Below are 27,700 nucleotides of genomic sequence, written 5' to 3' on the forward strand. Positions count from 1 at the left end.
TTGCTCTCAGCACACACTAGGAAACTGAATTAGGAATCCACAGTCGTCGGCAAGCATAGAGCAAATCAATAAGAAGTGGATTATCCTGTGAGGGTAGAGATTTGTGTTTATGCCAGTCAGTCTTATATCCTGAAAGCCTGGAACAGTGCCTGGCTCATAATAGGTGCTCATACAATATTTGCTTGACGAATGAATGGAGGGTCAGGAACAAATAGTAACAGTTCATCTAGGCCAGCAGCATGCAGCTTAACATGCCAGTTCTTTGCCTGTGATAATACTACTACAACTGCAGTTTATTTGGTAAAAACTATAATAAAAATGTCCTAACTTGTGTTTGTATTAACTTCTACGAATTTGCTTGAATCGCAGTATCCAAAACCACTAAGTCTGAGTATACATACTTAAGGTAAAAACATATATATATATATCAATATAATCACCCTAAGTATACTCAGACTTAGTAGTTTTGGAAAATGTGTGTGTGTGTGTGTGTGTGTGTGTGTGTGTCTGTGTCTGTGTGTGTGTGTCTGTGTGTGTAGTGGCCGAGGCAAGCAGATCACATGAGGTTAGGAGTTCAAGACCAGCCTGACCAACATGGAGAAACCCCTTATCTACTAAAAACACAGAAATTAGCCAGGCTTGGTGGTGGATGCCTGTAATCCCAAGTACTCTGAATGCTGAGGCAGGAAAATTGCTTGAACCCTGGAGATGGAGGTTGTAGTGAACTGAGATCATGCCACTGGGCGACAGAGCAAGAATATGTCTCAAAAAAAGAAAATGTATTATGAAAAATGTATCATTGGATGCTATTGGCTTCAGTTAACAGAAAGCATAATTTGGATTTTTGTTTGTTTTTTGAGACAGGGTCTCACTCTGTTGCCCAGGCTGGAGTGTAGGTGTGCAATCATAGCCCACTACAACCTTGAACTCCTGGGCTCAGGTGATCCTCCTGCCTTAGCCTCCAGAGTAGCTGAGACTACAGGCATAAGCCACCATGCCTGGCTAAGTTTTATTTTTATTTTTGTAGAGATGGGGGTCTCACTATGTTTCTCTGGTTTATCAGATTAAACAAAACAAGACTCCTATGTTGAACCTGGCCAAGAGAGTGATTCTAATTTATCTGCCTCTCTTAAGACCTTTCTACTTGGTCTTCTTTCTGGATTGACAGACTTTTCTCAGTCCCTGGGTGACAGACAGAACATCTGTAACTGACTCAACAAATTAGGTTATCCTTCAACTGAGACGTGGTCTACAGGATACAACTCCAACAGGTAACAACACCTGCCCGCATGCACCCACAGCGTCCACACAACAGACATGACACATATGTCACAATGGTGGGTCCTTTTACAAAAATCTCTTACAAAAATATGAGCCTTTGAGGTGTATTTGCTCAAGTGTTCTCTGCTGTTGTCTTAATGGTGTTTTAGTAAGAAATGACCGTGACTCACGCCTGTAATCCCAACACTTTGGGAGGCCGAGGCGGGCAGTTTACGAGGTCAAGGGATTGAGACCATCCTGGCCAACATGGTGAAACCCCTTCTCTACTAAAAATACAAAAAAATTAGCTGGGCCTGGTGGTGCATGCGTGTAGTCCCAGCTACTCGGGAGGCTGAGGCAGGAGAATTGCTTGAACCCGGGGGCGGAGGTTGCAGTGAGCCTATGTCGCGCCACTGCACTCCAGCCTGGCACCTGGTGACAGAGTGAGACTCTGTCTCAAAAAAAAAAAAAAAAAAAAAAAAAAAAAAAAAGAGAAATCACTGTGAAACAGTGGTTTGAAAAGTAGCAACTGTTGATTTTGACTGTGAGTCTGGGGTTGACAGGATCAGCTGGGTGGTCCTTGCTTAGGGTTTCTTATGAGGTTGTAAGCCATGGCTGCCTGGGGCTGGGGTTAACTTGAGAGGTTCTTTAGTCTGGCACCCTAACTGGGGAGATGGAACAGCTGGGACTCCCCAGGCATCTCTCTGTGTCTGTCTGCCTTTCCATGCATGGCCTCTCCAGGAGGGCTGCCTCAGCACAGCCGGACTCTGGACATGGCACCTGAGGCCTTCGTCCATGGGTGACCTGCTAACCTCTGCATCTTCTCTTCAGTATCCCATGGATGGGAAGGGGAAAGGAAACCTGTGAATGCTTAGGTGAATGGGGGGCAGCTGAGACCATGGCAGTTGAAAATCCATATAATGAAGTCGAAAGCCTCTATCGAGGCAGCCAGTGTATACAATATGAGGTAGCTGCATCCTGTTGGGGTTTCACAGTGACATGCTACTTTTGGAGGCATGAGCCCTGACTTCTCCTGGCAGGACTGGAATGGGGTAAATCTGGGCCCCCTGAGTATTTGGGAGCTGACAATGACCGCAGTGGGAGGCAAGAGGGCAAGTGGTGTGGTGTGGGCTCCAGCTGCCTGAATCTAACTCCCAGCTCAGCACTATCTCTGTGGCCTCTCAAGGAAATTTCTCAAACCCTCTCAGTCTCCTTTCTCTCCACTGAAAAATGAGGGTCATGGTGGCACCTCCCTCATGGTTTCCATGAGGAATACATTAGGTATCTCACCAAATTACTTAGGACATTTTTATCACAGAGTAATGCCCCCAAAACTGTTAGTTATTATTAACATTTGTTTGAGATCTTAAAATTTTCACCATGAAGGATAGGATTTTTATTGAGAAGATTTTGGCTCGATGTTCCCAGCTCTCGGAAAGCGTTGATGTGAGCATCCATGAGTAGACATGAATAGAAAGAAGAATAAAAATGTTCAGATCAGTTCCACACAATGACAATTCTCCTTTAGCAATTATGAGGCTATAAAAAGAATGAGACAGCATTAGTCTTCTCAACACATTTCCAAAACAAGTTGGCTCAAGGATAAATTACAGTACAGACAAGTACTAAGTACCTTGGAAGCTAGCTCCTTTGCACATCCGTATGAAAGTTTCAGGGCTGAATGCATTTTTTTGGCAGCAAGAAAATCTGCCAAGCAGGAGTGTGAAAACTGGAATTGCCAAGACTGGAACAAAAGCAAACACATTTCATCATTTTAAGGAGGCATCAAGGTTGAGCTTTGCAGCTGTTGTCCTGTATAAAAAAAAATACCAGCCCCTGGCTAGAAAAAAATGGAATGTAATTATGTTATGATGAGCTAGGGGAAAATGGCAAAGAAAAATTGTAATGCAAAGCATGATGGATGCTGTTTTGTCAATCTGAACTGCTGGAATGCAGCAGTGGAGCGAAGCGGTGTAATGACTCTTTCTACACTTCCAATTTGGCAGGCAGAAATGCAGGAACACACCACATCATTTTGTATTGTTTTTTCTCTTAACATAATTATGTCAGGTTTGTAGAATGGATCATAGGGTCATTGGTAATGAAAATAAAATGGATATACCACTTTGAGGCAAAAAGCTATAGTTTTCTTGAGTAGGGGTTTCTTTTTTTTTTGAGTAGGGGTTTCATGTTGCTTATTTATATCTTGAAAATTACACGGAGGTCTTCTCTTAAGGTCATTTACACAATGGCAAACTATCCATCTTTGAGAACATGGCTTCTAGGTAGTATGGATTTATTTACATCAAGTCAGGGCTAATCACATTTTAAGTCATGATTTATTTCACAGTCGGGAAGACTCAACTCAAAGCATTGATCAAGGAGACTCAATTTGCTGTTTGTTCTTCTGCAGCGAGTACAGTCTAGTGGCTTGATTTCATGGCAAGTGAATGGGGTTCTTTACAGGGTGGAAGATGTAGTCTGTTTTATGCACTCTTTGAATTAATATATTTTCTTCTAATAATTTTATAACTAACTCAGAAATCTGAGTGATAATTAGATATTTTAAACACATTATTTGAAGCACATGCTTTAAATTTTAATTAATTGGGGATTAATCATTTCTAATTTAACTAATAACCATGAGTATATGGAGAATATATTTGCCATACCACATTAAACAAAACAAGTAATACCCCAAGGAAGGGGTATCTGAACCATTTTTATTTAGCAGAAATAACAGACAAACACATATTAAACTTGCAGGCATGCATTTAATAAGTAACTTTAAGCATGTGGGATGAATTGGCAGCGGAGAGACTGAGGCACAGAGATCAATTAGGACATTATTTTAGTGGGCCAGGAACAGGCCAAAGAGCACCTGAGCCCAGGCAGTGGCAGTCAGTTGGAAGCAACAGGACAACTTTGATGGACAAAGAAGAAAGACATTGGAGTAAAGCAGGTGATGCGCACTGGAACAAGTCTTTGGGTTTAAGACTGGGTAGGATGTAAGACTGCATTCAGACTAAATTTTGTTTCTAGTATTATTTTTCTCACTAAGAGCGTCTACTGCACTTTGAACTCATTATTATGGCAGTACTTGAGGATTCTGAGTGTCCAGTGCCTATTATTAATACAGTGTTTACTGAGTGCTTCTCCTGCCTCATGCTAGGTCTTTTATCAGTTCATTTAGAACTGCAGACTTAAAAAAAATCATATAATTGTAGTTTTATTGGCTATTTGCATATAACTTACTCAAACTTTGTATATATACAAAATGCATTTGCATATAAAACTGCTGGGAGAAACTAAAGATCTAAATAAATGGAAAAATATACTTATGAATTGGGAGATTTGATAAAAGTTAAAATGTCAGTTCTCCCCAAATTGATAGATAGATTTAATCTGATCCCAATCAAAGGCCAGTAGACCCTTTTGGCAAAAATGGATGAATTCTAAAACTAGAATTAGTGAATTTTTTTTTGAGACGGAGTCTCACTCTGTCGCCCAGGCTGGAGTGAGTGGTGCGATCTTGAATCACTGCAACCTCTGCTTCCTGGGTTCAAGCAGTTCTAGTGCTTCAGCCTTCTGAGTAGCTGGGATTACAAAAGTGCACCTCCATGCCCAGCTAATCCTTTGCATTTTTAGTCAAGATGAAGCTTTGCTATGTTGGCCATGCTGGTCTCAAACTTGGCCTCCCAGAGCTGAAAGACTCAAGCAACCTGATGTCAGGACCTTCTATAAAGCTAAGTAATCAGTAGACAGCATGGTATTGGTGTAGGCATAAACAAAAAGATTATTGAAATAGACCAAAATTCAGAAATAGACTCACATGTAGTCAATTAATTTTTCAAAAAGTGGCACTGGGACTCAATTTTGAAAAATAGGCAAAAGACTTAGACACTTCAAAAAGAACAAATACAAATTATCAACAAGTCCATGAAGAAATGCTCACATCATTAGTCACCAGAGAAATTCAGTTTGAAACACAATAAGGCTCCATTCTATACCCAACAGAATGACTAATATTAAAAAGACCTACAAAACCACATTGGCAAGGATGTGCAGCAACTAGAACTCTCATAAATGTCTTGTGGGAGTTCTAGTTGCTCCACATCAATGTCATAAATGTCTTGTACCACAAAGTGGTACAACCCCTTTGGAAAATACTGTACAGATTCCTAAAAAATATACACCTACCCAGAGATTCCACTTGTAATTTTTGCCCATGTGAAACAAAAATATATGTTCACAATAAGGCACACACAAAATAGTAAAAAACTTGAAACAATGCAAATGTCCAGCAATAGAAGAATAGAAAGATTGTTGGAAATTGTCTAATTTGCAGTATATCCATACAATAGACTACTCATCAGTAACAGACAGGAAGGAACTACTGACCTGTACAACAAACTACTGACTGTTTGAATCCCAAAAATACTATGTTTAGCAAAAGAAGCTAGACACAACAGAGTACATGTTGTATGATTCCATGTAAATGAAGTTCTAGAATAGGAGATATAATCTATAGTAACTATATCAGAGCAGTGGTTGCTTGGAGCTGGAGGGTTGACTGGGAGTGGGCACAAGTGAATTCCTGGGGTGATCAAAACATTCTGTACCTTGATTGAGCGTTGGTTACATAGGCACAGATATTTGTCAAAATGAATTGCTCACTAAGATCTGCACATGTCGCTGTATGTAAATTTTACCTCAGTAAAAAGAAAGGAAAATTCCCTAAGGAATCATAGTTGCTTCTAATATTTACATATAAAATGTCTTTAGAAGTCTTCTAGTCAAAAATCACACATTACTAATTTAGGGAGCACTAATAATCACAATTCCATGTATAAAAACTAAGAAAATGTGGGTGTGGCCAAGGCTGTTATTTCAAGAAAAATTTGTAAATGTTATTAGTAATCATTTTAACTATATGTCAGTATCTTCCAATTGACTGGTGAGAAACCTTAAAATTTCACTTCTCCCAGCCAGTATTTCCAGGATGTAGTAAGGGAGGAGGACTTAGAATTCTCTTGGTCATTCCTGACTTTTAAAGTCCCAGCTTCCCCTGGTCTTTTGATCTGTGTTCTAGATTTTGCTTTCTTTGCTCATTTCACACTGCTTCTTTTCTTGGGACAATACTCATAAAACCAGCATGGAGGGCTCAAGATGGCACTGCGAGAACAACCCAGGATTGGAGCTCTCCTTGAATCCGCGGAGAGGTGAGTCGGAGCTGCATTTCCAGACTGATCTTTGTTGCCCACAGAACGGGGAAATTCCCAAGTATAAAGGAGACACGGGATGCCTGGCAGTATCTCTGCCTGGCGAAGCCGGCAGCCGGGGTGGTGGCAGCCGGCCCTACCCAGCAATCCCCACAGGGTGCACTTGTCCGGGTGCCCTGTTGAACCGGCAACCTGAGACTTGAGAGGGCTGGACTTGAGACTGAACGAGACATGGACAGTGGGCCAGCCCAGGGGATTGCAGGGACAGAGCGTTTGGGCTAGCCCAGTGGGACGATCAAAACTGCGATTTCAAACGATCCCGTGCAGTCGGTCTGAGACGCTCTGTGGGGGAGGGGCGTCCACCATTACCGAGGCAACCTGCCCCAACTGAGATACACGCCCACTGCTGACGCAGCCTGCCATTGCCGAGGCAACCCGCTACAACAGAGAGACTCCGCCGCAGGGCATGGCAGAGACCACAGCAGAACAGTAGAGCCTGCCCCAACAGGGCGAGCCTCACAACAGCAGGGCGGAGCCTCGGCAGGCAAACAGTGGCTAGTCTGCCTCCTAGCTGGGCAGGACACCTCAACAAACATCCAAAAATAAAGCCCGAACCCCCCAACACAGAGCATTTGAGAAAAAAAGGGTTTTTTTAATGAGCTCTGTTGCAGCAGAATCAAACATAGCAGCCTAACAGCCGTGAATGAACAACAGAGATCACAGCTCAGCAATTGAGCTCCTATAAAGTACAGACAGTCTCCTCAAGCAGCTCCCTGACCCCTCTATATCCAAAAGACTGACATTTGGCAGGCATCATCCTGGGACAAAGATAGCAGAAAAAGAAACTGGTAGCATCCCTCGCTGTGCCACAGCTGCTAGAGGTGCACCCCAGACAAGCAGGGCCTGGAGTGGACCTCAGCAGTCATACAGCGAAGGGGCTAGACTGGTAGAAGGAAAACCAAGTAACAGAAATACTTCAGCATCAACAATCTGGGTGTCCACTCAGAGACCCAATCGAAAAGTCAGCAACTATGCAGATGACAAGCAGATAAATCCACAAAGATGGGAAGAAACCAGCGAAAAAAGGAGGAAAACACCCAAAACCAGAACACCTTGCCTCCTAGAAAGGACCAAAACTCCTCACCAGCAAGGGAACAAAGCTGGACAGAGAATGACTGTGATGAAATGACAGAATTAGACTTCAGAAGGTGGATAATGAGAAAGTTTTGTGAGCTAAAAGAACATGTATTAAATCAATGCAAAGAAACTAAGGAACTTGAAAAAAGATATGAGGAAATGATAACAAGAATGGATAACTTAGAGAGGAATATGAATGAATTAAAGGAGCTGAAAAACACAATACGAGAACTTCGCGAAGCATGCACAACTTTCAATAGCCGAATTGACCAAGCAGAAGAAAGAATATCTGAAGTCAAAGACCAACTCAATGAAATAAAACGAGAAACCAAGATTAGAGAAAAAAGTGCAAAAAGGAATGAACAAATACTCCAAGAAATGTGGGACTATGTGAAAAGACCTAACCTACGTTTGATAGGTGTACCAGAAGGGGACGAAGAGAATGAATCCAAGCTGGAAAATACTCTTCAGGACATCATCCAGGAAAACTTCTCCCACCTAGCAAGACAGGCCAACACTCAAATGCAGGAAATACAGAGAACACCACAAAGATATTCCGCAAGAAGAGCAACCCCAAGGCACATAATCGTCAGATTCAACAAGGTTGAAATAAAGGAGAAAATACTAAAGGCAGCCAGAGAGAAAGGTCGGGTCACCCACAAAGGGAAGCCCATCAGACTCACAGCAGATCTCTCGGCAGAAACACTACAAGCCAGAAGAGAGTGGGGGCCAATATTCAACATCCTTAAAGAAAAGAACTTTCAACCCAGAATTTCATATTCAGCCAAACTGAGCTTCAGAAGTGAAGGAAAAATAAAATCCTTTGCGAACAAGCAAGTACTCAGAGGTTTTGTCACCACCAAGCCTGCTTTACAAGAGCTCCTAAAAGAGGCACTACACATAGAAAGGAACAACCAGTACCAGCCATTCCAAAATCACACTAAATGCTAAAGAGCATCAACATAATGAAGAATCTACAACAACTAACAGGCAAAAATCACACTAAATGCTAAAGAGCATCAACATAATGAAGAATCTACAACAACTAACAGGCAAAACAGCCACTTAGCATCAAAATGGCAGTATCAAATTCACACATAACAATATTAACCCTAAATGTAAATGGACTAAATGCACCAATCAAGAGACACAGACTGGCAAATTGGATAAAAATCCAAAACCCATCAGTGTGCTGTATCCAGGAAACCCATCTCACATGCAAGGATACACAAAGGCTCAAAATAAAGGGATGGAGGAAGATTTACCAAGCAAATGGAGAGCAAAAAAAAGCAGGAGTTGCAATTCTCATCTCTGATAAAATAGACTTTAAAGCAAAAAGATCAAAAGAGACAAAGAAGGCCATTACATAATGGTAAAAGGATTGATACAACAAGAAGAGCTAACGATCCTGAACATATATGGACCCAATGCAGGAGCACCCAGATACATAAGGCAAGTTCTTAATGACTTACAAAGAGACTTAGACTCCCACACATTAATAGTGGAAGACTTTAACACTCCACTGTCAATATTAGACAGATCAACCAGACAGAAAATCAAGAAGGATATCCAGGGCCTGAACTCAGACCTGGAGCAAGCAAACCTGATAGACATTTACAGAACTCTCCACCCCAAATCCACAGAATACACATTCTTCTCAGCACCACATCACACCTACTCAAAAATTGACCACATAATTGGAAGTAAAGCACTGCTCAACAAATGCAAAACAACTGAAATCATAACAAACAGCCTCTCAGACCATAGTGCAATCAAGTTAGAACTCAGAATACAGAAACCAACCCAGAACCGCACAGCTTCATGGAAACTGAACAACTGGCTCTTGAATGTTGACTGGGTAAACAATGAAATGAAGACAGAAATAAAGAAGTTCTTTGAAACCAATGAGAACGAAGACACAACATGCCAGAACCTCTGGGACACATTTAAAGCAGTCTCTAGAGGAAAGTATATAGCAATAAGTGCCCATATGAGGAGAATGGAGAGATCCAAAATTGACACCCTATCGTCAAAATTGAAAGAGCTAGAGGAGCAAGATCAAAAAAACTCAAAACCCAGCAGAAGACAAGAAATAACTAAGATCAGAGCTGAACTGAAGGAGACTGAGACACGAAAAACCCTTCAAAAAATCAATAAATCCAAGAGCTGGTTTTTTGAAAAGATCAACAAAATAGACAGACCACTAGCCAGATTGATTAAAAATAAAAGAGAGAACAACCAAATAAATGCAATAAAAAATGATAAAGGGGAAATCACCACAGATTCCACAGAAATTCAAACCATCATCAGAGAATATTACAAACAACTCTATACACATAAACTAGTAAACCTGGAAGAAATGGATAAATTCCTGGACTCCTGTGTCCTCCCAAGCCTAAACCAGGAGGAAGCTGAAACTATGAATAGACCAATAACAAGGTCAGAAGTCGAGGCAGCAATTAAGAGCCTACCACTCAAAAAAAGCCCAGGTCCAGACGGATTCACAGCCGAATTCTACCAGACACACAAAGAGGAGCTGGTACCATTCCTTCTAAAACTATTTCAAACAATCCAAAAAGAGGGAAGCCTTCCCAAATCATTTTACGAGACCAACATCATTCTGATACCAAAACCCGGCAGAGACCCAACAAGAAAAGAAAACTTCAGGCCAATATCCATGATGAACATAGATGCAAAAATCTTCAATAAAATATTGGCAAGCCGATTGCAACAGCAAATCAAAAAACTTATTCATCATGATCAAGTAGGATTCATCCCGGGGATGCAAGGCTGGTTCAACATATGCAAGTCTATCAACGTAATTCACCACATAAACAGAACCAAAAACAAAAACCACATGATTATCTCAATTGATGCAGAGAAGGCATTTGACAAAATTCAACAGCCCTTTATGCTAAAAACCCTCAATAAACTCGGTATCGATGGAACGTATCTCAAAGTAATAAAAGCTATTTATGACAAACCAACAGCCAATATCATACTGAATGGGCAAAAACTGGAAGCATTCCCTTTAAAATCTGGCACTAGACAAGGATGCCCTCTCTCACCACTCCTATTCAATATAGTACTGGAAGTTCTAGCCAGAGCAATCAGGCAAGAAAAAGAAATAAAGGGTATTCAAATAGGAAAGGTGGAAGCCAAATTGTCTCTATTTGCAGATGACATGATAGTGTACCTAGAAGACCCCATCGCCTCAGCCCAAAAACTCCTGAAACTGATAAGCAACTTCAGCAAAGTCTCAGGATATAAAATCAATGTACAAAAATCACAAGCATTCGTCTACACCAATAACAGACTTAAAGAAAGCCAAATCAAGAGCGAACTGCCATTCGCAATTGCTACAAAAAGAATAAAATACCTTGGAATACAACTCACAAGGAACGTAAGGGACCTCTTCAAGGAGAACTACAAACCACTGCTCAACAAAATCAGAGAGGACACAAACAGATGGAGAAACATTCCATGTTCATGGTTAGGAAGAATTAATATCGTGAAAATGGCTATACTGCCCAAAGTAATTTACAGAATCAACGCTGTCCCCATCAAGCTATCATTGACTTTCTTCACAGAACTGGAAAAAACCACCATGAACTTCATATGGAACCAAAAGAGAGCCCGCACAGCCAAGTCAATTCTAAGCAAAAAGAACACAGCGGGGGGCATCACACTACCGGATTACAAACTATACTACAAGGCTACAGTAATCAAACAGCATGGTACTGGTACCAAAACAGAGATATAGACCAATGGAACAAAACAGAGACACCGGAGGCAACACAACATACATACAACTATACAATCTTTGATAAACCTGACAAAAACAAGCAATGGGGAAAGGATTCCATGTTTAACAAATGGTGTTGGGAAAACTGGCTAGCCATGTGCAGAAAGCAGAAACTGGACCCCTTCCTGACACCTTACACTAAAATTAACTCCAGATGGATTAAAGACTTAAACATAAGACCTGGCACGATAAAAACCCTAGAAGGAAATCTAGGCAAAACTATCCAGGACATAGGAGTAGGCAAGGACTTCATGAACAAAACACCAAAAGCATTGGCAACAAAAGCCAAAATAGACAAATGGGACCTAATGAAACTCCACAGCTTCTGCACGGCAAAAGAAACAGTCACTAGAGTGGATCGGCAACCAACAGAATGGGAAAAAATTTTCGCAGTCTACCCATCAGACAAAGGGCTGATATCCAGAATTTACAAAGAACTCAAACAGATTTATAGGAAAAAAACAAACAAGCCCATTCAAAAGTGGGCAAAGGATATGAACAGATACTTTACGAAAGAAGACATATACGAGGCCAACAATCATATGAAAAATGCTCATCGTCACTGGTCATCAGAGAGATGCAAATCAAAAGCACATTGAGATACCATCTCACGCCAGTTAGAATGGCGATCATTAAAAAATCTGGAGACAACAGATGCTGGAGAGGATGTGGAGAAAAAGGAACACTTTTACACTGTTGGTGGGAGTGTAGATTAGTTCAACCATTGTGGAAGACAGTGTGGCGATTCCTCAAGGCCTTAGAAATAGAAATTCCATTTGACCCAGCAATCCCATTACTGGGTATATATCCCAAAGACTATAAATCGTTCTACTATAAGGACACATGTACACGAATGTTCATTGCAGCACTGTTTACAATAGCAAAGACCTGTAATCAACCCAAATGCCCATTGATAATATACTGGATTGGGAAAATGTGGCACATATACACCATGGAATATTATGCAGCAATCAGAAATGATGAGTTTGTGTCGTTTGTAGGGACATGGATGAATCTGGAAAACATCATCCTCAGCAAACTGACACAAGAACAGAAAATGAAACACCGCATATTCTCACTCATAGGTGGGTGATGAAAAATGAGAACACATGGACACAGAAAGGGGAGTACTAAACACTGGGGTCTATTGGGGGGAAAAGGGGAGGGCCAGTGGGAGCGGGAGGTGGGGAGGGATAGCCTGGGGAGAAATGCCAAATGTGGGTGAAGGGGAGAAGAAAAGCAAAGCACACTGCCATGTGTGTACCTACGCAACTGTCTTGCATGCTCTGCTCATGTACCCCAAAACCTAAAATCCAATAAAAAATTAAAAAAAAATAAAAGAAATAAAGGGTATTCAAATAGGAAAGGTGGAAGCCAATTGTCTCTATTTGCAGACGACATGATAGTATACCTAGAAGACCCCATCGCCTCAGCCCAAAAACTCCTGAAACTGATAAGCAACTTCAGCAAAGTCTCAGGATATAAAATCAATGTGCAAAAATCACAAGCATTTGTCTACACCAATAGCAGACTTAAAGAAAGCCAAATCAAGAACGAACTGCCATTCACAATTGCTACAAAAAGAATAAAATACCTTGGAATACAACTCACAAGGAACATAAGAGACCTCTTCAAGGAGAACTACAAACCACTGCTCAATGAAATCAGAGAGGACACAAAAAAATGGAGAAACATTCCATGTTCATTGTTAGGAAGAATTAATATTGTGAAAATGGCTATACTGCCCAAAATAATTTACAGAATCAACGCTATCCCCATCAAGCTACCATTGACTTTCTTCACAGAACTGGAAAAAACCACCATGAACTTCATATGGAACCAAAAGAGAGCCCGCATAGCCAAGTCAATTCTAAGCAAAAAGAACACGGGGGCGGGGGGGGGGGCATCACACTACCGGATTTCAAACTATACTACAAGGCTACAGTAATCAAAACAGCATGGTACTGGTACCAAAACAGAGATATAGACCAATGGAACAAAACAGAGACACCGGAGGCAACACAGCATATCTACAACTATACAATCTTTGATAAACCTGACAAAAACCAGCAATGGGGAAAGGATTCCCTGTTTAACAAATGGTGTTGGGAAAACTGGCTAGCCATGTGCAGAAAGCAGAAACTGGACCCCTTCCTGACACCTTACACTAAAATTAACTCCAGATGGATTAAAGACTTAAACATAAGACCCGGCACGATAAAAACCCTAGAAGGAAATCTAGGCAAAACTATCCAGGACATAGGAGTAGGCAAGGACTTCATGAACAAAACACCAAAAGCATTGGCAACAAAAGCCAAAATAGACAAATGGGACCTAATGAAACTCCACAGCTTCTGCACAGCAAAAGAAACAGTCACTAGAGTGAATCGGCAACCAACAGAATGGGAAAAGATTTTTGCAGTTTACCCATCTGACAAAGGGCTGATATCCAGAATTTACAAAGAACTCAAACAGATTTACAGGAAAAAAACAAACAAGCCCATTCAAAAATGGGCAAAGGATATGAACAGACACTTTATGAAAGAAGACATATATGAGGCCAACAATCATATGAAAAAATGCTCATCGTCACTGGTCATCAGAGAGATGCAAATCAAAACCACATTGAGATACCATCTCACGCCAGTTAGAATGGCGATCATTAAAAAATCTGGAGACAACAGATGCTGGAGAGGATGTGGAGAAAAAGGAACACTTTTACACTGTTGGTGGGAGTGTAAATTAGTTCAACCATTGTGGAAGACCGTGTGGCAATTTCTCAAGGCCTTAGAAATAGAAATTCCATTTGACCCAGCAATCCCATTACTGGGTATATATCCAAAAGACTATAAATCGTTCTACTATAAGGACACATGTACACGAATGTTCATTGCAGCACTGTTTACAATAGCAAAGACCTGGAATCAACCCAAATGCCCATTGATAATATACTGGATTGGGAAAATGTGGCACATATACACCATGGAATATTATGCAGCAATCAGAAATGATGAGTTTGTGTCGTTTGTAGGGACATGGATGAATCTGGAGAACGTCATCCTCAGCAAACTGACACAAGAACAGAAAATGAAACACCGCATATTCTCACTCATAGGCGGGTGACGAAAAATGAGAACACATGGACACAGAAAGGGGAGAACTAAACACTGGGGTCTATTGGGGGGGAAAGGGGAGGGCCAGTGGGAGGGGGAGGTGGGGAGGGATAGCCTGGGGAGAAATGCCAAATGTGGGTGAAGGGGAGAAGCAAAGCAAAGCACACTGCCATGTGCGTACCTACGCAACTGTCTTGCACGCTCTGCTAATGTACCCCAAAACCTAAAATCCAATAAAAAATTAAAAAAGAAAAAAAAAACCCAGCATGATGATTTCACTTTCCCAAATACCACTAATTCAAGGTTAAGTGCAGAGACTCTTTGACTGAAAACGTTAAGAAGTGGGGCAGTTGAATATTGCAGCATAGCACCTCGAGTCATAAACATACTTCTGTGGAGATTTTATTGCTTTTTACTTCTTTTTTGAGACAGGGTCTCGTTGTCACCCAGCGTGGAGTGCAGTGGCATGATCTTGGGTCTCACAGTAATTTCAGAGGAGAAATACCAGGAGACTAAAGCAATTAAGGAAAAGATGACAGATTTGAAGGTATAATGACATAAGGATAATTAGAATTCTGCAAATACAGAACCAAAGACATTGACCAGAAAGAATATTCACAAATAAAATGAGTAAAAGATCCCTGTAATGGAGGAAAAATAAAACCTGGTTAAAGGGGCACACAGTGTTTGGAGAGAAAGCACACAGTACAATCAATATGTTTAACCTGGTTAAGCTACTAAGCTTTGAGAGTAAAGGCCGAATTCTTTAGGCATTCAGGTAGAGAAACAAATAATTTATAAGGGACAAAAATCAGCCTTGGATTTCTCTAGAGCAGTATTCAATGCCAATAAACATTGCAGTAGAGTAAGACTGGTAGTGTTCTGAGGGGAAGAAAGTGAGATCCAAATAATTATAACCAGCCAAAGAGTTCTTCAGTAGAAAGGAAACAGGAAGTCATATTTAAACATGGAAGAATCTAAGAAATATCACATATGGCACTTGTTTAAAAAAATGACTTGACTATAAATATAACCAATGATGAGATTAATTTTTTATTAATAGTAATGGATAAAATGCAATTTAAAAAAGAAGGCCTGTAATCCTAGCACTTTGTTACGCTGGGGCAGATGAATCACCTGAGGTCAGGAGTTTGAGACCAGCCTGACCCACATGGTGAAACGCCATCTCTACTAAAAATGCAAAAATTAGCCAGGTATGGTGACGCACACCAGTAATCCCAGCTACTCGGGAGGCTGAGGCAGGAGAATTGTCTGAACCCAGGAGGCAGAGGTTGCTGTGAGCCAAGATTGCGTCATTGTACTTCAGCCTGGGCAATAAGAGAGAAACTTCGTCTTGAAAAAAAGAGAAAAGCCGTTGTTATGTCATATAATCACAGAAATAGTAAACTCATCTGAACACAACAAAAACTAAACAACTGGGCGGGATATGGTGGCTCACACCTGTAATCCCCACATTTTGGGAGGCCAAGGCTGGTGGATCACTTGAGGTTAGGAGTTCGAGACCAGCCTAGCCAACAATGGCAAAAACCTGTCTCTGATAAAAATATAAAAATTAGCTGGGCATGGTGGTTTGTGCCTGTAGCCCCAGCTACTCGGGAGGCTGGGGAGAATTGCTTGAACCTAGGAGATGGAGGTTGCTGTGAGCCAGGATCGTGCCATTGCATTCCAGCCTGGGTGACAGAGTGAGATTCTGTCAAAAACAAAACAAAACAAACAAACAAAACACACACACACACACACACACAAAATAACAGAAACTAAGCAAGTGGAGACTGTTTATTGAACTAAATGTAAACGTTATAAAACTTGACAAAATAGAAAATTAATTAAATATAGCTAATAAAATGCTGGTGAAGAAAACAAGTGTAAGAATATAATCTCGTATTTCATAGCAGAGAATCAACAGTTTTGGGGTCTTTTTCTTTTAATTGGCAACAGTGAAGAGAGGTGACTTGTTCCATCAAATACTGACACACTAAAATGCCTCCACAGGAATTAAAACAATGTGCTACTGAAGGAAGAATGGGCAACTAAGTCGCTGGAACAGAATGAAGTTCAACATATCAGATAGTCCACTAAGGTATTTTGCTGGGACCCTGAGAGAAATTTTAAGCTAATAAATATCCTCCTCTTCATGTATGCCCACACAAGGAAATACAGAACATTCTCACAAAGAACATTTCCCTCCTATTTGAAGGAAAATGGGTGAAGAGTGTGAATATGCAGCTCTGGGAAGAAAGAAGGAAAACTTAGAGAATGGAAAATCTCATATATCATCACCAGGTTGTAGAAGAGGCCAGAAGGACTTTCTAGGATTCTTTGCTATGTGGAGAGAATGAGTCAAAAAGTTCGTTAACTGATCTGTGTTTACATGGGAATTTGGTGTACATAAGATACGTCATGTTAAATCAAAGGGATTATTTAATAAATTATTTTTTCAAATCCTACATATTTAAAAATAAGATAACATCTGAGAACATATAACACAAGAAACCCTTAATATTTTTAAGTTGCAAGAGTTTAAAAAGGGGAAATAAAAGAAAAAATAAAAATAAATTATAAGCAGTTCCTGAGTAGGGAAAGGACATTTAAGGAGAAAAATCAAATGATGTTAAAATTGACTACCTGAGATTGTAAATGTTTGCATGTGAAAAACCACCAGAAAAATGGTTAAAATCAAATATGGACTGGGGAAAGTTTTGCGTTATATATAAAATTGACAACCAATATCTTCCTATATGAATAACTTCTACAATTCAGTAAGAAAATGAATGAACAGGCCAGGCTGGCACAGTGGCTCATGTCTATGATCCTAGAACTTTGGAAGGCTGAAGCAGGTGGACCACCTGAGCTTAGGAGTTTGAGACTAGTCTGGGCAACATGGCAAAACCCTGTCTCCACAAAAAAAACAAAAAACAAACAAACAAAAAAAATTAGCCAGGCACTGTGGCACCACTGCATTCCAGCCTGGGTCACAGAGCAAAACCGTCTCAAAAAAAAGAAGAAGAAATAAAAGAAAATGAATGAACAGATCATCAGTCACAAAAAGTTTCTTTTACTTGAAGATAAATGCACACTTAAAAATACCTGTCAAATACCAGATCTGTTTTGATTTTTTTTCCCATACAATTTTTTAAAATGGATAAAACCCAAGGTAGGTGAAGTTTCAGGCAATGGGCACTATAAAGTAGCACAATATTTTTTTGAGGAGACAATTTGGCAGTTTATTGTATCAAAACATTAAAACTATACAGTTACGCAACAATTTTACCTTCAGGAATTTATCCTAAAGAAATAATTGCCGAGGCAGGAGGATCACTTGAGGCCACGAATTCGAGACCAGTCTGGGCAACATAGTGAGACCCCCATCTCTACAAAAAATAAAATAAATTATCCGGGCATGGCAGTGCATGCCTGTGGTCCCAGCTACTGAGAAGGTTGACGTAGGAAGATTGTTTGTGCCCAGGAGTTTGAGGCTGCAGTCTATGATAGCACAATACTCAATTATTTGTTATTTCAGATTTGCCAATCTGATAGTTGAGGAACATCAGAATTACATTTTCTTCTCTATGGATCCACTCATACCACTTAGTATATTCATTATTGAACAAATATTTATTTAACATCTACTATGTACCAGGGCACTGTTCTCTTCTATGGTTTTGACCTATGTCCATTACAACAGAGATGAAGGTCCCTGCCTTCTTATAAAAAAATCTTATAAAATAACAGCAATGTTAAAATGCTTTAAACTACTTTTATTTATATCCTTGTCTCAAGAAATGTACGCTACTGTTGATTAAGGGGAAAAGGATTTTTATGATAGCTGACTATGTGGCATCATAGGATGGGCACTGACCTTGGAATTAGCAAACTTGGATCTGAGCCTGAGCCTTGTCTTTCACTAGCTGTGTTAAGCAATTCATTTAAATATCATGTGGTTTTATTTCACTATAAATTGAGGAGGAATTGGACTAGATGGTTTTGGCAGTTCTTCTGCTCTATTAGAATGTGGCTCTATGTTAAACTGTTGTACACTGAGACCAAATTGATTAAGCTGAGATATGACCCCAAAAGATGTGTAAATAAGTTGCCTACTGGTGAGAAATAAAGACCCATTGAAGGTGAGGGATCTCAATTTGAACCTCAAAGTCACTAATAGTACAAATGTTACCTTCTTATGTCGCTCCTGTGCTGTGGGTCACATTGCCTCTTATCTGAGAGGGTCAGCTTCTGAGGCCTGTCTGTGACCATGTCTGTTTCATCATTACTATGCTTTACTTTAAGAAGACAAAAGTATCGAATAGATTTTCAAATATGAAATGAAAGACAGCAAAAATTAATTATTTTCAATATAAAACAATGTTTTATTTCCAAAAAGAGTTCCTACATTGTTTTTTAAATTTCCAAACCTCCTGGTCATTTTTGTAAAATGAAACAAGATACACTCTACACACAGCTTTTTCTAGAGGTGATAACTCTACTCAAAGGCTGTATGATTTGGCCAGATATTGCCAAACTCCCCTCCATGGTGGGTAGTAGCATTTTGCATTCACACCAGCGATGTCTTAGTGTGCCTGTCTTCCCACAACCTCACCACGGAATACATTGGTTTCCTAGTGTAATTTCAGTTTGCACCACACATGTGATGACCAAAGTTGAGGTTTCAGACCCTTTTTGTTGGTTCCTTATTAGAGCGCTTAAGATGGAGAAGGGAAGTTTTTAAATTATTATTACTATTTTTTTATTTTGCTTGCCCTTGAGTGTCACAGTGGTGGCACTCTATACTTTTATTTTATATATATATATGTACATACATGGCAATGTGGTTTGCTGCCTCCATCCCCCCATCACCTACATTTGGCATTTCTCCCCATGTTATCCCTCCCCAACTCCCTACCCCTCACTGTCCCTCCCCAACCCCCCCCAACAGATCCCAGTGTGTGATGCTCCCCTCCCTGTGTCCCTGTGTTCTCATTGTTCAACACTTGCCTATGAGTGAGAACATGCGGTGTTTGATTTTCTGTGCTTGTGTTAGTTTGCTGAGAATGACGGTTTCCGCATTCATTCATGTCCCTGCAAAGAACACAAACTCATCATTTTTTATGGCTGCATAATATTCCATGGTGTATATGTGCCACATTTTCCTTGTCCAGTCTATTAGCAATGGGCATTTGGGTTGGTTCCAAGTCTTTGCTATTGTAAACAGTGCTGCAATGAACATACATGTGCATGTGTCTTTATAATAGAATGATTTATAATCCTTTGGATATATACCCAGTAATGGAATTGCTAGATCAAATGGAATTTCTACTTCTAGATCCTTAAGGAATTGCCACACTCTCTTCTACAATGCTTGAACTAATTTACACTCCTATCAACAGTGTAAAAGTGTTCCTATTTCTCCATATCCTCTCCAGCATCTGTTGTCTCCAGATTTTTTTAATGATCGCCATTCTAACTGGTGTGAGATCGTATCTCAATGTGGTTTTGATTTGCACTTCTCTAATGACCAGTGATGATGAGCATTTTTTCATATGTTTGTTGGCCTCATCGGGGGATCAGAGCCTAGTGTAATAACTCATAGGCAGGCTTGATGCAGACCAGTGTGCAGGTGAGTAATGCTTTAGATCCTGAAGAGTCATAAAAAATTATTGTTTTGTTCATGCTACTTTTTGGGGAGTGGGATGGAATACTTTTGCTTTTTCTTCTCATCTTACCACAAATAAATTCTCGAATCCTTTGAGGCACACCTCAACTGTCACTCCCTCCATTAAAACTCCTCATCACCACTTTCCAAATTAATCTCTCTTCCAGAAAGCACTTGACCTTGACCTTTCTTATGGCTCTTACTGTTTTCACATGGAGTCTCCTTTTCTGGGTATGTTTCATCTCTCACCGTCTGTGAGATTCTGTGAGGGCCAGTGCAGCCTTTGCCTATTCAGCTGTCCCAGAGCACCTTGCATGAAGCAGTAGCTCAAACTGTTGGGGCAGGAACTGCAGAAAAGGGGAAGTGGCTGAAATGTCACAGCTGTGTCGTATGGGGAGTCCTGTGCAGTGATAGCTGCGTTTCGGACATGCGTTCTCCTGAGCAGTGAGAATATCCACTAACATCCACTGGAAAACTATCATTAACCTTCCAGAGGAAACCCCCTCTGAAGCAAGCAGAAAGCCACCTGCTGGGAATGGCACACAGCATTAGGGTTAAAGATGTATGCGAGGTAAGGATGATGGGAACCAGAAATCTGGTCTATATGGAAAATAGCAGCTCATTAGCATGTGTTAAGCATGGGCCAGGATGGGTCCCCTGTCAATGCTTCTGGTTGTCTGGTAAGGGGGCGGGACTTGCCCCACTGTGGCCAGCCTTGCTAGGCTGCTGGCTTGGCCAGCATGGGAGAGCCCTCCTGTTTCCTCAATGGTAAAAATGACACCATCTTTTCATTCTCACCCATGCATCTTCAGATTCCTTTTTATTTTGGAACCCATATTCGGCAAGAACACCTCTAGTTTATACCGTTTTCCAAGCAGGCTTCCCTGCCAGGAAGAAAATTTGGCAACCCATTGACATGAATACTGCTGTACGCTTGGCAATTATGTTCACTTTAAAAAAATAGTGCTTATTTTTTCAATTATAAAAATAATACATACTTATAATAGAAAATTGAGAAGCATTAAAAACTAGAAAGGAAGAAATAATTATCCATGACTTCAGTGCCTAGAACACCCACTGTTAACATCTTAGTGGATTTCCTTCCAGTCATTTTCTATGAATATTTATGTCCTTGGATTCATTTTCTGGGTATACTCTTCATCTTGCACTTTTCTATTCTTTTTTTTTTTTTTCCAAGATGGAGTCTCACTCTGTCACCAGGCTGTGTGCAGTGGTACAATCTTGGCTCACTGCAACTTCTGCCTCCTGGGTTCAAGTGATTATCCTGCCTCAGCCACCTGAGTAGCTGGAATTACAGGCACCTGCCACCATACCTGGCTAATTTTTATATTTTTAGTAGAGACGGGGTTTCATCATATTGTCCATGCTAGTCTTGAACTCCTGACCTCAAGGAATCTGCCTGCTGCTTGCATTTTTAACTCAAAGTTGTAGCATAAGCATTTATCCAGGATAGATGAACTTTGGAGATATTTAATATCTAGCTCTTTGCATAAATTCTTCGTAGACATTAGTACAATGAAAAATATACAGTTTTTTCTATTCACAACAATAGAGACTCACTGTAACAAAAAAGCAAATATCACAGGAATATGTAATTTAGAAAGCAAGTTCCTTATACTCCCTCCTCCCCAGATATATTCACCATTATTGGTTAAGGTTTTTTTTACATATATTAATATTTATATATGTAAATGCATGTGCAATTTTTAATTTTTCTTAATCATTACATTGTGAAGTCATCACAAGATAGGGAAGTATGCAGAATAAAATGGGAACAGCTCCTAGATTCCCAGCCTCAGCCTCCACTCCCTTCCCTAGAGAAAATAACAGTGAAGGATTTGAAAAGTATTCTTCCAGCTGTGTTCTGAGGCCCTTGTGCACATAAATACACATGCCACTATGTGCTGTTGATGTACATATTCCTTCCGTACTGTGGCTGTGTGTATTCCTTTGCATATTGTCAATGGCTGCTTTTACACTGAAAGAGCAGAATTGAGTAGGTGCCGCAGAGGCAGTGCTGCTCTCAAAGCCATATGACCTTCACCACCTGGTTTCATGTCCTTGAATATGTTACTTTACATGGCAAAGTGACTTTGCAGATTAATTAAGGTAAATTGACTTTAAAATAGGAAAGTTATCCTGGGTTTTGAGAGTGGATCCAGTGAAAGCATATGGGTCTTTACAAGCAAAAGAGGAAGGCAGAGAGATGTGAAGCATGGAGGGCTTATGCTTGAAGGGCTGGCGGCAGGAGGCAGGGCCCTCAGTCCTACAGACACAAGGAGCTGGCTTCTATCCACAGCCTGAATGGTTCTTCCCCAGAGCCTACACACAAAGTCCCAGCCAGCCAATACCTTGATTTCAGTCATGTGAGACCCAGAGCAGAGAATCCAGCCATGTGCTGCCAGTTTTCTGACCTATAGGATGGAGAGAAAATAAATCGTGTTAAGTCACTGTGTTTGTGGTGGTTTGTTGTGCAGTGTAGCAAACTCATACAAGGTTGTTTGTTCCGTATTGTAGATGCTTACCATGTGGCTCTTTACAGGCAAAGTGCTAGGTGGTTTGTTGTGCAGTGTAGCAAACTCATACAAGGTTGTTTGTTCCGTATTGTAGGTGCTTACCATGTGGCTCTTTACAGGCAAAGTGCTAGGTGGTTTGTTGTGCAGTGTAGCAAACTAATACAAGGTTGTTTGTTCCGTATTGTAGATGCTTACCATGTGGCTCTTTACAGGCAAAGTGCTAGGTGGTTTGTTGTGCAGTGTAGCAAACTCATACAAGGTTGTTTGTTCCGTATTGTAGGTGCTTACCATGTGGCTCTTTACAGGCAAAGTGCTAGGTGGTTTGTTGTGCAGTGTAGCAAACTAATACAAGGTTGTTTGTTCCGTATTGTAGATGCTTACCATCTGGCTCTTTACAGGCAAAGTGCTAGGTGGTTTGTTGTGCAGTGTAGCAAACTCATACAAGGTTGTTTGTTCCGTATTGTAGATGCTTACCATGTGGCTCTTTACAGGCAAAGTGCTAGGTGGTTTGTTGTGCAGTGTAGCAAACTCATACAAGGTTGTTTGTTCCGTATTGTAGATGCTTACCATGTGGCTCTTTATAGGCAAAGTGCTAGGTTGCCTTATTTCCTTTTTAAGGGTTCTGAACACTCCATGGTGTATTCCTACCATAATTTATTTGACCACTAGAAGACAAAGTTTTCTCAGACGTTCAAGAAATGCAGCAACAAAATCTTTGTGCATGTGGCTAAATACCTCTTTAGGACTGATTTCTAAAACTACAATTTCTTTTTTTATTTTTATTTTTAATTTCTTGAGACACAATCTCGCTCTGTCACTCAGGTTGGAGTGCAGTGGCAAGATCTCAGCTCACTGCAACCTTGGCCTCCCGGGTTCAGGTAATTCTGGTGCCTCAGCCTTCCCAGTAGCTGGGATTATAGGAGCGTACCACCATGCCCAGCTAATATTTGTATTCTTAGTAGAGACAGTGTTTTGCCAAACTCCTGACCTCAGGTGATCTACCTGCCTTGGCCTCCAAAAGGGCTGGGATTGCAGGCATGAGCCACTGCGCTCAGCCTAAAACTATGATTTCTGATTCAAGGAGCATACCAATTTTAAATTTTGTTAGATACATCAAAATTGCCCTCCAGAGAGCTGGTGATAAGCTAAGGCATGAGGTGCTGCTTAGACAGCAGGTACCAGGATGGCTGGTCAGGCTATAGGGGAAGGCTTTGAGATTAGAGCTCTCCAGAAGGCTGCAGGGTCCATTAACAAGGCTCTCTCATGGACCTGGAAGAGAGCAGAAAGTTTGCATCCAGAGCCCTCTCTTGAAGCCTTCCAGCATCAGTATCAAGCCTGCAGCACAGACTTAAGTGCTGACTGTACATGGATTGCTTCTGTTCACTTTAAGTCATGTGATCTTCACAGCCAACAGGTGAGGAACGCCTTATCAGTCCTGTTTCAAATGGCATGTGCCATGTGCAGTGGTCTGTCTCCTGAAGGTGGCACAGATGAGCTTTGAACCCAATTACTGTGAATCTAAAATTCAATCTCCGCTGCCCCACCAGAGAGGCAAGTCTATCTCTTGCCCCTTTGGAAACAGGCTGCCCTTCAAACAGGCTTTTGCTGAGTGAGAACTGAGCTCAAGAATGTTCCTGTTCCATTTACTGGTCTGGATTCTGGTTGTGGAGGTGAACTCACTGTTTGAGAATTCACTGGGCTGCACCATTTCTAATGTTTTGTATGTAGGCTATACTTTGATTTTTAAAATTTGCTTTAGTAAACAAATCAAAAGCCTGGATTGTCCACCTCATTCAGCAAAACAAGGTGTCTGCCTTCAACGTCTGTGGTGGGAAATGATTTCCTTCTGAGACAGAGAGCACCAGCAAAAATGACTATATTGTTCTCTTGCACTCATGTCACTAATTTCCTAACATAGACTGTGCCACAGGGTTGCTCTGCTCGGAAGCTCCTCACTTCCTGGGCCCCAGCCCTGCCCCCTTGTCTCTCAGTGATTTCCAATAGCCTTCCTGCCCCAGCCATCCTTCACTTACCAGTTGCTGACCCCACAGAGCCATCATGTAACTCTAGGCCTTCATCCAATAGGATCCTCTACCCAAACACCCAGAGTTCCAAACCTAACAGGAAGTACCTGTAAGTAAGTACCACAGGTTATAAGTAAGTACCACAGGTTCTTACTTATAAGTGGTTGCTAAATAATGAGAACATATGACACAAAGAGGGGAACAATAGGCACCAGGCCCTACTTGAGGATGGAGGCTGGGAGGAGGGAGAGGATCAGAAAAAATACCTATTAGGTACCATGCTTATTGCCTGGGTGATGAAATAATCTGTACACCAAACCCTCATAGCACAGTTTACCTATGGAACAAATTTGCACGTGTACCTGTGAACCTAAAATAAAAGTGTTAAAGAATAATAATAATAAATGTTAGAAATAATAGTCTATTTTAAAGACTAACTTTCTTCAAAGCCTTCTTGCTTTTTACTAGTAATGCTTTGTTCACCCCTATCCTATGTAGCTATTACATATTAAAGAATAAGTACATTCTATGTCCTTGTACTTTAACCAAGATATTTGTGCTGGTCATGCTCGTAGGCTCATCCCAGCTCGCAGACTATGCCCCTTCCTTATTTAGAAACGTTATTACTTTTCTAAGTCATTTTGCAAGCGACTTCCTCTTTTCCTTTTGTTCTCCATTGCCTTTACCTATTCAAGAAAGTGTTAAGTTGTTAGCCAATCAAGTTTAGCTTAGACTCTAAAGTCCAGCTCCAACCAATGAAGATAAGACACAGCAGTAAAGACCCAGTGTGTAAATATTCCTGCCTTTCCTTTGTTCAGTGTGCTCTCATAGCAAAATTGCTGACCAGTAGCACCCTTTCTGCAAAAAGTAAAATTGCCTTGCTAAAAAAAAACTTTTTGTCTAAAAACTAATTTTTCCTAGAACAAGCATTCTATCTCTAACAAAAGTTAAAAAAAAGAAAATTCCAAACCTTACACAGTACCTGGTACATACTAGGCACCTGACATTTGATGACTAAATGAATGAATGAACTGTTACTCTGAGTCTAAATGGTCTCTAACAGACTGCCCTGCAAGTCTGTTCATGGGCTCAGTTAGATTTCTTATTTCAATTAGATCCCAAATACTTGACCCACTGCCTTTATTTCCTCACAATAAGGTCACATGCACCAGATAACCATCAGTTCACCTTCTCAAAGAAGTCTCTTCTGGAATCTCCTGAACCACTCCAATCTGGACAGCATCACGGCTTTTCTTCTAGAATCTCTTCAATGCCATCTTGCTGATACCCTTTACTTCTCTCTATATCGGACCTACTATCTTCTGTATCCCCATATGTTCTTCTTACTTGATTTTTAGTCTTTCATTTTGTTTGAGAACATCATCCAGGAGTTTCTTGAGAAACGATGTGTGTCAGGTAAATGTTTTGAGAACTTACATCTGAAAGCATCTTTATTTTATCCTTGCCCTTGGTTGGTAGCTTGGCTGAGGAGAGAAGTCATCTAGGCAGGAGGTGGTTTTCATGCAGAATGGAGGGTATGTTACTGCTCCCTTGCCAGCTGGGTTCCACCATTGCCCCTTAGAAGCCCCTGGCACCTTCCCCCTCTCTCTCATTCACTCTTTCACCATGTGACCTCTGCCCAAGCAGGCTTCCCTTTACCTCTGCCATGAGTGGAATCTCCCAAGGCCTCCCCAGGAGCAGATGCTGGCATTGTGCTTCCTGTGCAGAATGCAGAACCATGAGGCAAATATACCTCTTTAACAGTTTCCCAGCTCAGGTATTCCTTTATCACTAACTAAGACAGATGCTTATGTCATAATCTCTGGAACCTGTGATCATGTTACTTTACATGACAAAGGGGCATGGCAGATGTGACTAAGTTAAGGATTTCAGAATTGGGAGATTATTCTGGACTATGTGGGCAGCCCAATGTGATCACAAGCGTCCTAACAAGAAAGGCAGGAGGGTCAGAGAAGGAGGTGTGAGGATGGAGGCCAAGGCCAGGGTGGGGAGAGGGAGAGAGAGATGTGAAAATGTGAGCCTGCTGGCTCTGAAGATGGAGGGAGGGGCCACAAGCCAACCAATGCTGGTGGCCACTAGCTGGAAAAGTCAAGAAACAGATTTTCCCCTGGAGTCTCCAGAAAGGAGCACCGAACAGCCAACACTTGGATTTTTAGCCCTGTGAAACTCATTTTGGATTTCTGACCTCCAGAACTTACAAACTTACATTGTTTTAAGCCACAAAATGTGTACTTCTTTTTTAATAGCAGCCATGGGAAATGAACACAAATGCATTCTGTCATTCTGGTTCTCGATTTTTTCTTCTGTTTCTCTGTCTTCATATGCCTGTGGGGCCTCTGTCTCCAGAGTTCTAAGGTTGCAGGATAATGTGCCTTGGTGGGGCACTTGGTGGGTCTTTTCAATGTGAACACTCACCTTCTAGTTGCCAGATTCCTCCCTCTCTGTCCCCATCTATCTCTGGGCTTCCTCTGTTCTCTTTTTCTGAAACTCATTATTTGGATACTGAGCCTCATGGACTAGTCCCTTCAGGTTCTTAACTTTTCTCCTTAATTTCAAACTCTTTCTCTTTTTGTCTACCTTCTGCCCTTTTATCTTCTAAAGCTTCTTTTGAGCTTTTCATTCCAGCAGTCATAATTTTAATTCCCAAGAATTCTTTTTGGTTCTCTTAGTGTTTATTACATTCTGCTGTGTTTCATGGTTGCAATATCTTTTTTAATCTTCCTGGGGATATTAATGAATTTTTTTAAAAATAGCTTTCTTCTTGTGAAAAGTTCTTCTCCAAACTGCCATTCTCTGTTTTTCTTTATCTTGGTCCATGTCGGTCTCCATTCTGGTCCCATCTTTCATATTAGAGCTTTTCCTCTCATGGCCTCCACACCCCCAGGAGTGGGATACTAACATGTGGGTTGG

The 27,700-nt window shown here is 40.9% G+C and overlaps 1 long non-coding RNA gene across 4 annotated transcripts; it reads right to left on the bottom strand.

Moving 5' to 3' along the window:
* Window positions 1-2,601: 2,601 nt before the first annotated feature.
* Window positions 2,602-26,499, bottom strand: LOC144579591 (uncharacterized). 4 transcript variants are annotated; one of them, XR_013527559.1, is made up of 5 exons: window positions 25,958-26,499; window positions 24,779-24,876; window positions 22,581-22,643; window positions 2,894-3,004; window positions 2,602-2,799 (listed from the first exon to the last, which is right to left on the bottom strand). It is a non-coding gene; the product is annotated as an uncharacterized LOC144579591 (long non-coding RNA). The 4 variants fall into 4 exon arrangements; XR_013527558.1 differs by lacking the exon at window positions 25,958-26,499 and adding an exon at window positions 25,752-25,871; XR_013527556.1 differs by having other exon boundaries at window positions 2,604-2,799; window positions 26,429-26,499.
* Window positions 26,500-27,700: the final 1,201 nt, after the last annotated feature.

The sequence above is a fragment of the Callithrix jacchus genome, chromosome 15 (assembly GCF_049354715.1).
Source record: "Callithrix jacchus isolate 240 chromosome 15, calJac240_pri, whole genome shotgun sequence".
Classification (NCBI taxonomy): Eukaryota; Metazoa; Chordata; class Mammalia; order Primates; family Cebidae; genus Callithrix; species Callithrix jacchus.